A 14,457-nucleotide genomic window follows, 5' to 3' on the forward strand; every position below is an offset into this window, starting at 1 on the left:
TCCATGGGACCTCGACATGGACAGCACATCCCTCCCTTCAGGGTCCTCAAGACTATAGTTTACTGCTCTGTTCAGATCAACCCCCACCACCACCCCTCCCTCCACCTCGCCCCCCCCACAGCCCCCTGTCCTCAGCCAGCGTCAGCTTCAATAACAATGGCTTCACACCCTGGACATTGCACCCCTCCGTCCTCTGTTCCTCAACCCAACCGAGACCCCACCCTGTCCTTCACCCCCCGCCCCCATGTCTTCCCCACCATTCCCTGAGAAGATTCGCCCTTGTTGGTGCCGAGTCCGGAGCCAAACATTGATTCCGATGTTGGTCTTCCTTGTGCTGATGAGTTCCAGACATGAAACCACTAACATCAGACACAACTGCACAAAGCTGACTTGTTTATGCCACGTTTAAATAAATGTGAACCGGGTGTCACGGGAATACCATTTGCCGCTAACTTAATCTGGCAGGTAGGACTTAATCTGAAATAATTGTAGGGTAATGAGTATTCACGATATGGAAAGCTGCAACCCGCCACCCTGCAGGCTGAACCCCAGATCACCACAAATACACCGCTGACTTAATTGCAAAACAAAAAACCTACCGTTAGAAAAGCGAAATATTAAATCACGCCTAATTAAGTCACCCCGCCCGCCACCAAAGCCCCAGTTTTTCACACAAAGAGTATTGGAAATCTGAAAGTCTTTCCTTCAACAGGTTATGAATGCTGGGTCAATTGGAAGTTGCGTGACTGAAATCAGTGGATTTTTGTTAGGGAATGGTATCAAAGGATGTGGAGAAAGACAGGTAAATGATGTTGAGGTACAGATCAGCCATGATCTAATGGAATGGTGAAATCGGCTGCAGGAGCTGAATAACCTACTCCTGTTCCTGAGTCCCATCGTGGCCCCATCTCTGATTCTGCCCACATTCTGCTCGATTACAGGTTGCTGTTGAGACAAAGCTAATAAGAATATTTAAAACGGAATTGCGTTCGGACTTAATTGTGGATTTACATAGAATTACATGAAATATACAGCACACAAACAGGCCATTCGGCCCAACCAATCCATGCCAGTGTTCTGTTCTACTCGAGCCTCCTCTTTCTTATCTAACTTTGTCAGTGTGAGGTTGTATTCCCTTCCCCTTAAAAGCAGCAATTTTCGAATGACTTTCATTTAAGTTGCAGAGCTTTATCCCCACAAGTCAGCTTATTATAACAACCTTATTTTACACAGTTTTATGTATAAAAATACAGTTAGTAAGCCCACGCCCCCCCCAATCACCAACTCTGATCCAGTTTTGCACTTGACAAAAGGAGATTACCAGACTTGGGTCTCATCCCCGATACATTGAAGACAAGGCAAGCAAGCAGTCACTGCTGAAATTTCCAGTCTCGCTCATCATCATTTTATCAGGAAGTGAGAGAAATAAAATATGCAAAGAGTTGATTAATATTTACTTTTTGAAAGTTCACTTAATCTATGAAAAATGGTCCTATACACAGGTGCGACAATAGGAACGTAAACATGATACTTTGAGTCAGAAGAATTTCATTTGAAAAATTCTGGCCTAACAACGATTATGGTTGCTGACTCTCAGGGCGGAATTTTATGGGTCCGCAAAACGGGTTTGGAGGTGACGGGGAACCAGAGAATTGCGTCAGGAGGCAGGGGGTGGAGGGCCTGTCATCTCCTCGTCACAATGCAGTTGGGATAGGCTGATCACGGCCTTCCTGCCCAGAGGCCAATTGAGGCCCTTACGTGGTCTATTAAGGGCCCCTTCCTGCCACTGTGAGGATTTAACCAATGGCGGGGAGGCCTCCAGCACAAGGGGAGGTTGCCCAATAAAACGAGGCACCCTCTCTCTGTGCTTGGGAGGGCCTCCTCCTTTTGCAATCTGTGGCCCATGGAGGGCCCCACTGGGAAAAACTTTATCTCTGTAACCCGCGCTCCCCCACCCGCACTGAACACCCGACTCTTCCCCATTCCCCTCGCCTGGACCTGCTGGTCTGGCCCCGGTGACCCCACCTCACTTAGCCTGGATCCTGGCTCCAGCCACCAAACACTTCTACTAACCCAGCAAAAGTCAGTAGAAATCAATCAGCAACTTAACTGAAAGTAGTTGATGATCTTTTTAAATAAGGTGGTGGTGGGGTCGGGGTGTTACTCCTGCTGCTGAGCGCATGTTCAGCTGTGCAAGGTTATATGAGAGTATTAGCTGGTGTTGAGTTTGAAAATGGCACCGCTGTAGTCAAATCAGTGTTACATGTTGGCTGACTTGGCAATCTGCCTACTCTGCAAGCTTCTGCTGTACAATTCCTGACCCACCCTAATGTCTTGGTCAAAATGGTATCCAGCAGTGGGCCACACTAGAAGTGTGTGTGTGCGCAGCACTGGTGTCATTTTGCTGGCACCATTTTGCACTCAAAATGGCATCTGTAGCACCGACAATATGAGTGCGACGGAGCTGCATTTTACAGCCCGTTGTCTCACAGCCAAACAAATTCTAACACAATGTCAAGGAAAGCTTAATTAAATGACAATCTCAGCATTAAATAGACATTGTTTTATTCAATTGGATTTAGTGTCTGCACATGTGTTTCCGAAGCTCTTGCAGGCACTCTTAAAAAGCCTGTGGTTTGGTGACACAAATACATATGAAATTATTCAGTGTAACTTTAGAATACTTATACAGTGGCTTTTGACAGACGAAACATTTTGTCACAGTGCAATCTTCTGAATTCTGCCTGCAATTAACGTGTTCCAGTACAATGAGCAGAAACATATTTCACTCCAGTTTCAATGTGACATGTAAAATTGTGCGAGAGTAGACTAAACAACATCCACCATGTTTACTTTTGTTTGTTAGATTAAGTTATTGCTTCACCGTTAGATCTCTTAAACTTTCTTGTCAGGTCTGAATTTTATTAAATGTCTAATTTGATTCATTTTGTATAACACTGAGCAGAAGCAGAATCCTCTGACAAATGTTTCCCAGGACATGGATCGAAAGTGGAGCACCCAGGGTTAAGGCAGAGGAGATTCACCAGGATGTTGCCTGGGCTGGAGCATTTCAGCTTTGTAGTTAGCAGGACTTGTTGAGAGAGTGGTTAACAAAGCATACGCGATCTTGTGTTTAATAAAGTTTAATAGAGACATTGAGTATGTTGGGGGAAAATTGTGGCTGATGCAGCTATATAAATATATACATATATACAAGATGAAAGTGTAGCCACATATTGTTACAAAATGGGGTATTTACCCATTGGATAGTTTATATCCAACAGCGGGGGCTGGAAACCATGAATGCAACTGATCATCTCCATGATCATCTTCAAGACTATAAAGAGCTGGAGCAGGCCCCAATCCCACAGCTAGTGGATGAGCTGAGTGAGTTAAGGGACAGAGTAGGTCAGTCAGTGAAGCTCTACCACCAGCTACGGAGTAAAATAAAGGTTCTCAAAGAAGATACTGAATGGGAATTTCAAAGCCCAAGCTGGTGGGAGAAAGTATGGGATTGGGGGATGAACGTCAACATCCACCCTGGGATTAGGATAATATCACATGTGTTGGTGAGGGTAGAATTGATACTGGCTCTCGCCTGGGGTGTATTGGCTTGTAGATCATGCAGACGATATACTATGAGAAAGAAAGCAAAGGCCTTGGTAAAAGAACAACACAGGAGGTTAACTCAAAGGGTCACGATAATTTGGGACATATTGATTTGAGTTAAGTGACCAGGATTCCTGAAATCACGTGATTGACCAGCACGTAGAGTCAGGGAATACCGGACAGGGTTAAAACGGGAATGATAAAGTAGGTATGTCAGTTAATAGGACTAGGGGCAGTCCTTTACTGAAAGGAGGGATTGTTGGGGGATAATTGTGGCCGATGTAGCGAAATAAATATAGACATATATACAAGATGAAAGTGTAGCCACATTTTGTTAAAAAATGGAGTATTTACCCAAGGCATTGTGGGACAAGTTAGTTAGCTTGCAGCCTTGAGCATGGTACTGCTTCGCACAGGCAATTAGGCTGACCAAAGAGGGCCCCTCATATCAGTGCATAAGGCCGCTGCTCTGTCTAATTGCAGACTGCACAAAGCAGCTAGGAAAACAGGCCTGACAGAGGTAGAAAGATTCATTGTGAAGACTCAAGGATAGTTGATAAGGGGGCCTGGTAAACATCCTGAGATGGTCAGGGGCGACCACAAGCTATCCCCACAACCACATGATACCTAATCAGTAATTTTATTGGTAATGAATGTAATGTATGTAATCAATAACCGTTATGATTGGATTGTGTCCAGCCTGGATGGGCTGAGTAACTGTATATCCGTAATAAAAGCAAGAAATGCTGGAACCACACAGCAGGTCTGGCAGCATCTGTGGAAAGAGAAGCAGAGTTAACATTTCGGGTCAGTGACCCTTCATCGGAACTGACAAATATTAGAAAAGTCACAGGTTGAAGCAAGTGAGGTGGGGGTGGGGCAAGAGATAACAAAGGAGAAGGTGCAGATTGGACCAGGCCACATAGCTAACCAAAAGGTCACAGAGCAAAGGCAAAGAATATGTTAATGGTGTGTTGAAAGAGAAAGCATTAGTACTGATTAGCTGTTAATACACTGAATATTGAACAGCAGCAAGTGCAAACCTGAAAAAAAACAGCGGGTAAGCAAACTGAACAAACTGAGATGAAATGAACTAAATGCAAAAAAAAAATTGTAAAAAATGTAAAAAAGAATGTCAAAAAAAGGAAGAAAAAAATAACTAAAAATGAAAGTAAAATGGGGGACTGTCATGCTCTGAAATTATTGAACTCAATGTTCAGTCCGGCAGGCTGTAGTGTGCCTAATCGGTAGATGAGATGCTGTTCTTCGAGCTTGCGTTGATGTTCACTGGAACACTGCAGCAATCCCAGGACAGAGATGTGAGCATGAGAGCAAGGGGGAGTGTTGAAATGGCAAGCAACCGGAAGCTGAGAGTCCTGCTTGCGGACTGAGCGGAGATGTTCCGTAAAGCGGTCACCCAGTCTGCGCTTGGTCTCCCCAATGTAGAGGAGACCACACTGTGAGCAGCGAATACACTATACTACATTGAAAGAAGTACAAGTAAATCGCTGTATATCCGTTGTGGATTTTCCTTTGATCCGTGGAGGAGCCCATGGTAAGCCCAGCGTCTTGCTCCCCACTGGTGTAAAATTCAATAAACCATTTGACGATTGGAACGGACCCTGAGTATCGAGTGATTTGACTTCGTCATTCCACTCTAACAATTGGCGTATTCGGCAGGATATCGAGGATCGCCCACCATCGACGGAGGACTGGGTGAGTATATTTACTCACAATCCTGGGACCAGGTGGTATTGTGTGCCTGAGATATCTGAGCATGTAAAAGGAGTCTCATCAGCCATCAAACAGTGGTAGGTTGTTCGTCTAGAAGTGTTGTCGGGCAGTATTGTTAGAATAATATATTGCGACCCGACAGACGGCAAAGAGACGGGACGGTCTATGGTCTATTACAAGTTGTGCTGGAAGGGAGTGGACCTCTGAGAATAGATAGTTTTATTACAAGTTGCGCCAGGCAGTCACGTGGACCTTTGAGAGCAGGTAGTTTACTACAAGTTGCGCTGGGTAATAAGGCGAACCTCTGAGAGTAGGCAAGGAACTACAAGTCACATGGAATAGCAGAGCCAACCTCAGAGATTAAAGCTAATTGACGACACAACTTACCTAAATATAGCCAGTGACAAAATGGAGCTCGAGTGAGGACCCAAGGGGTCCCTTAACCATTATTTCGCAACCAATAATAAGAAGCTTATAAGCAAAATGATTCGGTCTAATTGGAATCCCCATGACCCTCCTGCAAAACAAAGGGAGTGGTGACAAAAAGAAGAAAAGCATTCACTAAGTTTATGGCAGAGTGACATAAAAGACTACGTTTTCGAGTAAAAACAAGTTACTGTGTCTTTTGATTCGAATGTGTGAATGCTGGAAGCTTCCACGAATGAAATGAATGCCCTTGGGATGTGCTGCTTGTGTTCTGTCGAACTTGGTGTTCTGCAGAACTGACTGTCGTTAACTCTTTGTTGTCTGGCTTTAATGTTGAAAGCATGAGGTCTGTTAAGTTGTCTGGAATTGAATGAGTGTGAAAAGTGATTGTTGAGTATGTTCATTTCAATTTAAGATTGTGCACCCAGGAATGGGATATAAACTTGAATTATACTTTGTTAATGTTTTATTTTAAGTTTGGTTTTGCAACTGTGAAAAGGCAATGAACAATTTTCTAAGAGATAAGCTTCAGCCTTGAAGGTCTGAAGATGTCTGGCAGAAATCCAATTTGAAGTTTAAAACACTGCTTTAATTGGAAACTCTGCTATTGCTTTATTTTGCAGTCTAAACTTGAAGACATGTTTTACTGACTGTTTTTAAGTAGCAAATGTCAAAAGATTGAATATTGTCTTAAGGGAGAGAAGGATAACCAAAGGAGTTATGGGAAAGATTAAAGTTTGTGGAAGAAGCTGGTGTTAAGTCTTTTGTTGTAAGAATGTTAAATAACTTTTTCTTTAGTTTTTGGTTTTAATAGTCATTTGAAAAAGCGTCTGTTCTGTGTGTAGTTAATAAGTATTTTCAGTTAATAAGTCTGAATTAAATTTATACTGTTAAGGTTAACTAACCTGTTAAGTTGAGGAAAACTTTTAAATGTTTATTGACATGAACCGGAATTTGGAATCATCTTGGTCAAATAAAAAAATCCTTGGATTAGAAATCTCTTACAAAAGATGCTAAAAGTTTGGAAACAATTGGAGTTTAATCTAAAATGCCCTCTTTCCTGATGGAGATGGTTTCCTTTGAAGTTGATTATGTTCCTAATGATTTTGTTGCTTTAAAACCCTAAGGATACCAAAAAAAGAGTTTAAAATGGAATTTAGTTCTTTTCGATAAGGGAAAAAAAAGGGTTACTTAAAGCGAGCAGCCGAGAACGCTTTGCTCCGCCCCCTTGGAAACAAGCAAAGAAATTAACCTTGCTGCAGCTATCTTTATCAATGAGACAAAAGTCTTGAGAAGGAGAGATAGTTGCAAGCACTTCTGTCTTTAGTGTAAAAAAATGCAATTCCAAGTCTGGGCATAAGAAATTGCAATCGATAAACAAAATTTAAATTGATATGAGTGGTTATTTAAAGCACTCAAAGGGAAACTCACTGTTATTTGAATGTGGAATAATCTGAGATGTTGAAAATCCAGTTTAATTTAGCAAGTTATTTAAGGAATTAAAATGTCATCTAAGGTAAAAAAACAAACAATATATAGTAATGCCTGGAATCAAACGGAAATGTTTGATTTCTGTTTTCAGGAATTATAAGTATTGATTGTAAAGGTTCTCCAGGGCTCAAAATGAAATAGAATTATAATTAATCGAAATTGGCAATTAGATCTGGCTGATGCAAGAGCTAATAAAGGAATTCTGGAGATAAACAAATGGTGAAATTAGAATTCAAACAGCTAAATTAATATAGTGCGAAATTTTCAAGAAGCCTAGAATTTTCCAGTGAAAGTCAGGAAAGTGTAGATTAGACTGGCAATTGATAGTTTTCTGTTGGAGATATGAGTTTTTAAGAGATCTACATTTGAAAGTCTGGCCATTTTTGATATTTTGATAAGATCACCTGAGAGTTGAGAACATGTGGCATGACACTGGGATACCAGTGCAGGTGTGCAGATGTGATTTGTTACATGCAGAGCAACTAACATGCAAAATGTATGGTGAAATGCACTGACGAACGGGTCTCAAACATGTTTACTGACTTGAGAAACAGCATGGCATAAAATGGTTAATGCAGCCAGTACAGTGAGACAGCTCGCATAGAGAAAATGACTTTATAATAATCAGGATAAATTAAACACCTTAATAATGACAGGAAGGGTGATGAGGTTGCTAGGGGACATCGTAGCAGGTAGTGAGGAAATAGGAACTGCAAGAGAAAGGGTTAAAAGATTTTTGAAGGGGTTATGCAGACAACTGTATGAGTGGAGGCAGGAGGTTCTATAGAAACAGACATGAAAGAGGAACAGACAAAGGTGCCTGTTGTGGGAGATAAAGTAATGGTAAAGGGAAGGGCCGATGGAAACATTGGTCCCACCTGAAGGTATATAAAGACAACAGCAAATGACAGACCCTGAAATAAACACCACCTGGTAAGCAAAGAGATACCGGGAATGGAAGAAAACACTTGAGAATGGACTACTCGGGGGGCTGGGAATAATGGTATTATTGATAGGCATTTGAATTATTATTAGATGGGCTACTAACTGGGCAAGGATTGTGGGGAACGAAGCCTGAGCACAATGGGCCCATATAGATAATTTCGAAAGAGTAGAGATGATAAGAATATAAATTAACTCCTTGATTCCCCAGGACGTATTCAGTCCCCACAGATAGATATGTATCCCTCATCAGGGGATACTCACAACATGGACAAGTACTAACACCTGGTGACCACCAGGGCAGTGTGTTTAAATTACAGATATAACCACTAGTGGAGAATGGGAAGGAACGGAATACAGTGGCCGTGGGACCTGATGCTAATATCTGGAGGCTTGGGACAACGACCGGAGAGGAAGAACAAAGACCTGGTGACGGATGCACAACGCTTTAATGAAAGGGGTATTTTTTTTTTTAGAGATACAGCACTGAAACAGGCCCTTCGGCCCACCGAGTCTGTGCCGACCAACAACCACCCATTTATACTAACCCTACAGTAATCCCATATGCCCTACCACCTATCTATACTGGGGGCAATTTATAACAGCCAATTTACCTATCACCTGCAAGTCTTTTGGCGGTGGGAGGAAACCGGAGCACCCGGAGGAAACCCACGCAGACACAGGGAGAACTTTTATTAATTAATAATTAATTAATAATATTAATGTGGACTATATGAACTATGGGGCATTGTACAACATGTCGGATGGGAAGTGTACATATGTTTGCCCCCTGATCTCCGACAACACCTCGCTCTTTAACAATGTTCATAACCCCTAAAGAACTTCAATGTCTAATAGCAAAAGGACCCAACAATGGAATAGTCCTGTTGAATGGGGGACGATAATGTAAAGCATGAAAATGTGCCAGCGCTGATCAATGTCTCAGGCATCCGGATGCTGGAGCAGTGTTCAGAGCAGGCCGAGAATATGTATAATATGTTAACTGATGTTGTGATAAGTCAAGCTGCTGATGCCACAGGGGCCACAAGGATAAGGGGGCAGAACCCATTTCATAGATACAAGAGAAAAATATGAAATGATGTAATCACAGGGATCAATACTGGGACTTCTTGAATCAATTCTTTAGATATACAAAGGGTAAACGAGAATGTGGAACAACTCTGGAGGGTTATAAGGGAGCTCATAATTCAAGCTGAGAGGGCCCAATTGGATCAAACAGGTCTGGGGCAGAGAACAATGGAAATTCAGTTAGATGGGATAGCAGTGCTCGAGGTACATGCCTAGACCATTAATTGCCTACTCGACAGAGAACGAGAGGATGCAGGAAAGCTCCAGCAGGGACAACTGTGCCACGCTTATGGGTTGTGGATGGTTGAACAAATGAGACACAACCTTGATCAGATCCAAAGTAGGGAGATACCAGATTGGATCAATAGCACATGGTTGGCCTGGTGAGCTGCACTCAAGGAAATACTGGACAACGGTACCCTAAAAGGTTTGACCAGGGTATATCAAGTGGTCCCCAATGATACCGGGACATACCTCCACTTATACAGGGCAATACCTCTCTCCGATATTATCTGACAGAGACTCATGCGGTACGGAAAAACCAGACTCTGTATGGAGTCTCTGTCACCGGGTATAAGCACCAAGGTGGCCTCACCATGTGCCCTCATCCAGTGGGGCAGGGGGAATTAGATGAATGTGGATTTAATTGTGAGGAAGGGTGTGCCCTGGAAATTGTGCCCGCCACCTCAGTCCCCAACACTTTGCAAGGTCGGGTTACCAGGGAAAAGGAAAGTACTGCGTGTCCACGACTGAAACATCACACCACTACAGACGTTACGCTGCCCCATCCCATACCCAGACTTCTGTTTTACCCCTTAACGACCGTTACTATAGGACAAGCCCAGATAGTTTATATCCAACAGCGGGGGCTGGAAACCATTAATGCAATCGATCAGCTCCATGATCATCTTCAAGTTTATAAAGAGCTGGAGCAGGCCCCAATCCCACAGCTAGTGGATGAGCTGAGTGAGTTAAGGGACAGAGTAGGTCAGTCAGTGAAGCTCGACCACCAGCTACGGAGTAAAATAAAGGTTCTCAAAGAAGATACTGAATGTGAATTTCAAAGCCCAAGCTGGTGGGAAAAAGTATGGGATTGGGGGATGAATGTCAACAACCACCCTTGGATTAGGATAATAACACATGTGTTGGTGAGGGTGCAATTGATCCTGGCTCTCACCTGGGGAGTATTGGCTTGTAGATCATGCAGACGATATACCATGTGAAAGAAAGCAAAGGCTTTGGTAAAGGAACAACACAGGAGGTTAACTTCAAAGGGACACGATAATTTGGGACATATTGATTTGATTTAAGTGACCGGGGTTCCCGAAAACACGTGATTGACCAGCATTTAGAGGCAGGGAATACCGGACAGGGTTAAAACGGGAAAGATAAAGTAGGTATGTCAGTTAATAGGACGAGGGGCAGTCCTTTACTGAAAGGTGGGATTGTTGGGGGAAAATTGTGGCCGATGCAGCTAAATAAATATACACATAGATCCAAGTTGAAAGTGTTTGTTTCAAAATGGAGTACTTAACTAAAGCATTGTGAGACAAGTTAGTTACCTTGCAGCCTTGAGCATGGTACTGCTTAGCACAGGCAAATAGGCTGACCCATGAGGGCCCCTCATATCACTGCATAAGACAGCTGCTCCGTTTAATTGCAGACTGCACAAAGCAGCTGGGAAAGCAGGCCTGACAGAGGTAGAAAGATTCATTGTGAAGACTCAAGGATAGTTGATAAGGGGGCCTGGTAAACATCCTGAGATGGTCAGGGGCGACCACAAGCTATCCCCACAACCACATGATACCTAATCAGTAATTTTATTGGTAATGAATGTAATGTATGTAATCAATAACTGTTATGATTGGATTGTGTCCAGCCAGGATGGGCTGAGTAACTGTATATCCGTTGTGGTTTCTCCTTTGTTCAGTGGAGAAGTGCATGGTAAGCCCAGCGTCTTACTCCCCACTGGAGTAAAATTCAATAAACCATTTGACGATTGGAACGGACCCTGAGTGTTGAGAGATTTGTCTTAGTCATTCCACTCTAACAGAGTACAAAAGCAGGGAAGTTATGCTGAACCTTTATAAAGCTCTGGTTCGGCCCCAACTGGAGTTTTGTGTCCACTTCTGTTCGCCGCATTTTAGGAAGGATGTGAGGACCCTTCAGAGGGTGCAGAGATTTACCAGAATGGTTCCAGGGTTTGGGAGATATTGGTCCAAGGTTAGTTTGGAGAAGCTGGGGTTGTTCTCCTTGGAGCAAAGGAGATTGAGGGGAAATGTGATAGAGATCTACAAGAGCATGGCAGGATTAGATAAGGTAGACAAGAAAAAACTGTACCCATTAACTGATGGTCAAAGACTATGGGACACAGATTGAAGATTTTGGGAAAGAGATGAAAGGGGAAAATTGCAGAAGAACATTTTTATGCAGCGAGTGGTAATGACCTGAAAAGAGGGTGGTGGAAGCAGAAACAATCAATGATTTCAAAAGGATATTGGATGGGCACTTAAAGGAAATAGACTTATATTGCAATGGAGGATCGAGCAGGGGAATGGGACTGACTAGTACACGGCAGAGCGCCAGCATTAACTCGATGGACTGAATGGGCTCCTTCTGTGCTGTAAATAACTCCATGACTCTATGACAGACAAGCCAATTCTCACCAATCCATCTGAAGACACACACAGGTTAGACAATGTCTTTTAATAAAAACACTTAAAAAGAACAATTTTAAAAAGGGGAGCTGTCGTTATGTAAAGCACTGTGCAAATGTAATTTGCAAAAGCAGCAGTCCTGAGGGTTTGTTGAAATTAAGTCATGTTCACCTGACAATCATTGTTTCAACATTCTCAGTGTGTTTTATCCATCAAACCACAGCGTATCTTCCGAGCTCCTTTTCCGTGACAATCATGGATCAAAGAGCTTCAGGTAAGGTTCTAACAAACAACTATTTAGAAACATTTGGAAGAGTTTATGTTATAATGTAACTCAGCTACACAAATCAAACCATCCTGCAACAGGAAGCATTAACAGTACAAGCAGCACAAAGTTATTGTAGAAAGACTGACCGAGACTGTCAGTACTGAGTGGCAATGTACAACAACAATTTGCATTTGTGTAGCACCTTTAATGTATTGAAACATCTGAAGGTTTCACAGGAACGTGATCATATAAAAACTGGCCCACAGTGTAGGTCAGTGGGCACAGGGTGATGGGTGAATGGGATTTGGTGCAAGTTAAGTTGCGGGATGCAGAGCTTTGGATGAGCTCAAGTTTATGGAGGGTGTGAGTGAGCAGCTGTTCTGGGAGAATTGCAGAGAAATGCAGCGACTGTATTTACTGTTCGAATCCAGATGGAGCAGTTGAGATTACTGCTTTTCAGGAGACAGCAATATGTCCATCGGAAAATGTTGAGAGAGGCACAGAGGGTAAGCATGAACAAGTGGCCTTGACAGCTGGTTTATTCCACATCCTCATCCTCCCCCAGCACAGAGACACTGAGGACAATTGTAAAATCCCTACTGTCACCGTGAGTGAGATGGAAAGACTGAGCAGAACACAGGGACCTCCCTGGTCTGTACAGTTCAGTACCACACTGGGAAATCTACTGAAGCCCTTAAATTGAAATTACTGCTCAGCTTTTTAAATAATGTGAAAGAATTCAACATTTCAAACTATGTGATTTAAAAAAAAAATAATAATAAAACCATAAAGTGCTGGAAATACTCAGCAGGTCTTGCAGTATCTGTGGAGAGAGAAGCAAAGTTAATATTTCAGGTCAGTGACCTTTCATCAGAAGCTGAGGGGCCAGTGTCCACATTAGTATCACCCTGATGTGGCGAGGAGGTTCACCTCCTCCATCTCAGGGCTTGTATGAACTTTGCTGCTCTCCCCCAAAGGACAAGGAGCAGAGATACTCTCCAGGCCCCGGTCTCTCTCTCATCTTCCCACTGCTGTGTCCAGCTCATGGCCAAGGCGAGGGTTTGCAGGACAGCGCGGATCATTGGAATCTGGCTCTCCATGAGAGTCGCCAACATCGCGATGGAGGAAGCTATGCGCTCAAATGCCTGGGACATAGCAGCTATCATGGCCTGGATGGACTCCCCCACTGTCCGCTGAAGGCTGCGCATGGCCTGTGGCATCTCCACCAGATGTGTTGCCTTAACTCTCCCTGCAACTCCAGAATGTCCTGAGCTGTCGACACCAGAGGACCATCATCAACCTGGGGCTCAGCATGGGCCTGGACACCCACAGTTCTCCCACTGTCAGAGGTGTTGCCTTTCTCAGCCTCAGCCAGCTGTTCGGGCCTGTGCAATGCTCTCACCAGCTTGTGATCCAGACTCTAAAGCCGAACGAATTCCCACCCAGATGAGTGTATCTGTGCTGATGGAAGGTGCAGGAGTGTCATGGAACGCTGTGTCCTCTGAGGTTGTCTCTTCCTCAGAGGTGGTGTCAGTCTCCAGGGCCTCCAATGCTGACTTGGAGCGTCGCCCTGCAAGATACGACGTTAAGGGCACAGTTTTAGTTTTTTATGGTGTCATAATTATGACTTCATTGTCCCCAAAAATAAAATGTTATGCATAATCATTGTGTTTATCAAAGAGCTGTATGTTCACCCAGGACCACAAGCTCCACATCTGAAACGGCAGATCCTCCCTGGCTGCCAGCTAGCTCGAGGGCATCCTTCTCAGACTGTGTCAGCAGTCTAATCTCTGGCACCCCTCCACCGGTCCTGGTCTCCTCCATCGCATTGTGGGCCCCGTTCTCCGGGAAGAGCAAGGATGCAGATATTGAACATTGCCAAACAACAACATGATGCTAGTCACAACAGGATCACTAAAACCAAAGGTGGGGAAAGCTCAGTCTGTAATACAGACTCAGCCTGTCATGTCGGTGCCATGCTCCGAGCAGCAAACGAGGGTGAGTTCTTTCACAGATGCAGCCACTCATGGCATCAATCCTCCATGCCCGAACTCCCTGTCTTTGACATTGCAATGGCACCCATGTGCCACTCTGTATGGGGACACCCAGGTCAAACAGAGCCAGACAACAAAGTGCCACTTACCTTTGCCAAGCACATGAGGTCGTTTGCCTTCTTGTGCATTGCACTCAGTCTTGGCGGATGACCCCATGGTTGCTGACTTCCTCTGCGATCTCTTTCCA

The sequence above is a fragment of the Heterodontus francisci genome, chromosome 30 (assembly GCF_036365525.1).
Source record: "Heterodontus francisci isolate sHetFra1 chromosome 30, sHetFra1.hap1, whole genome shotgun sequence".
Lineage (NCBI taxonomy): Eukaryota > Metazoa > Chordata > Chondrichthyes > Heterodontiformes > Heterodontidae > Heterodontus > Heterodontus francisci.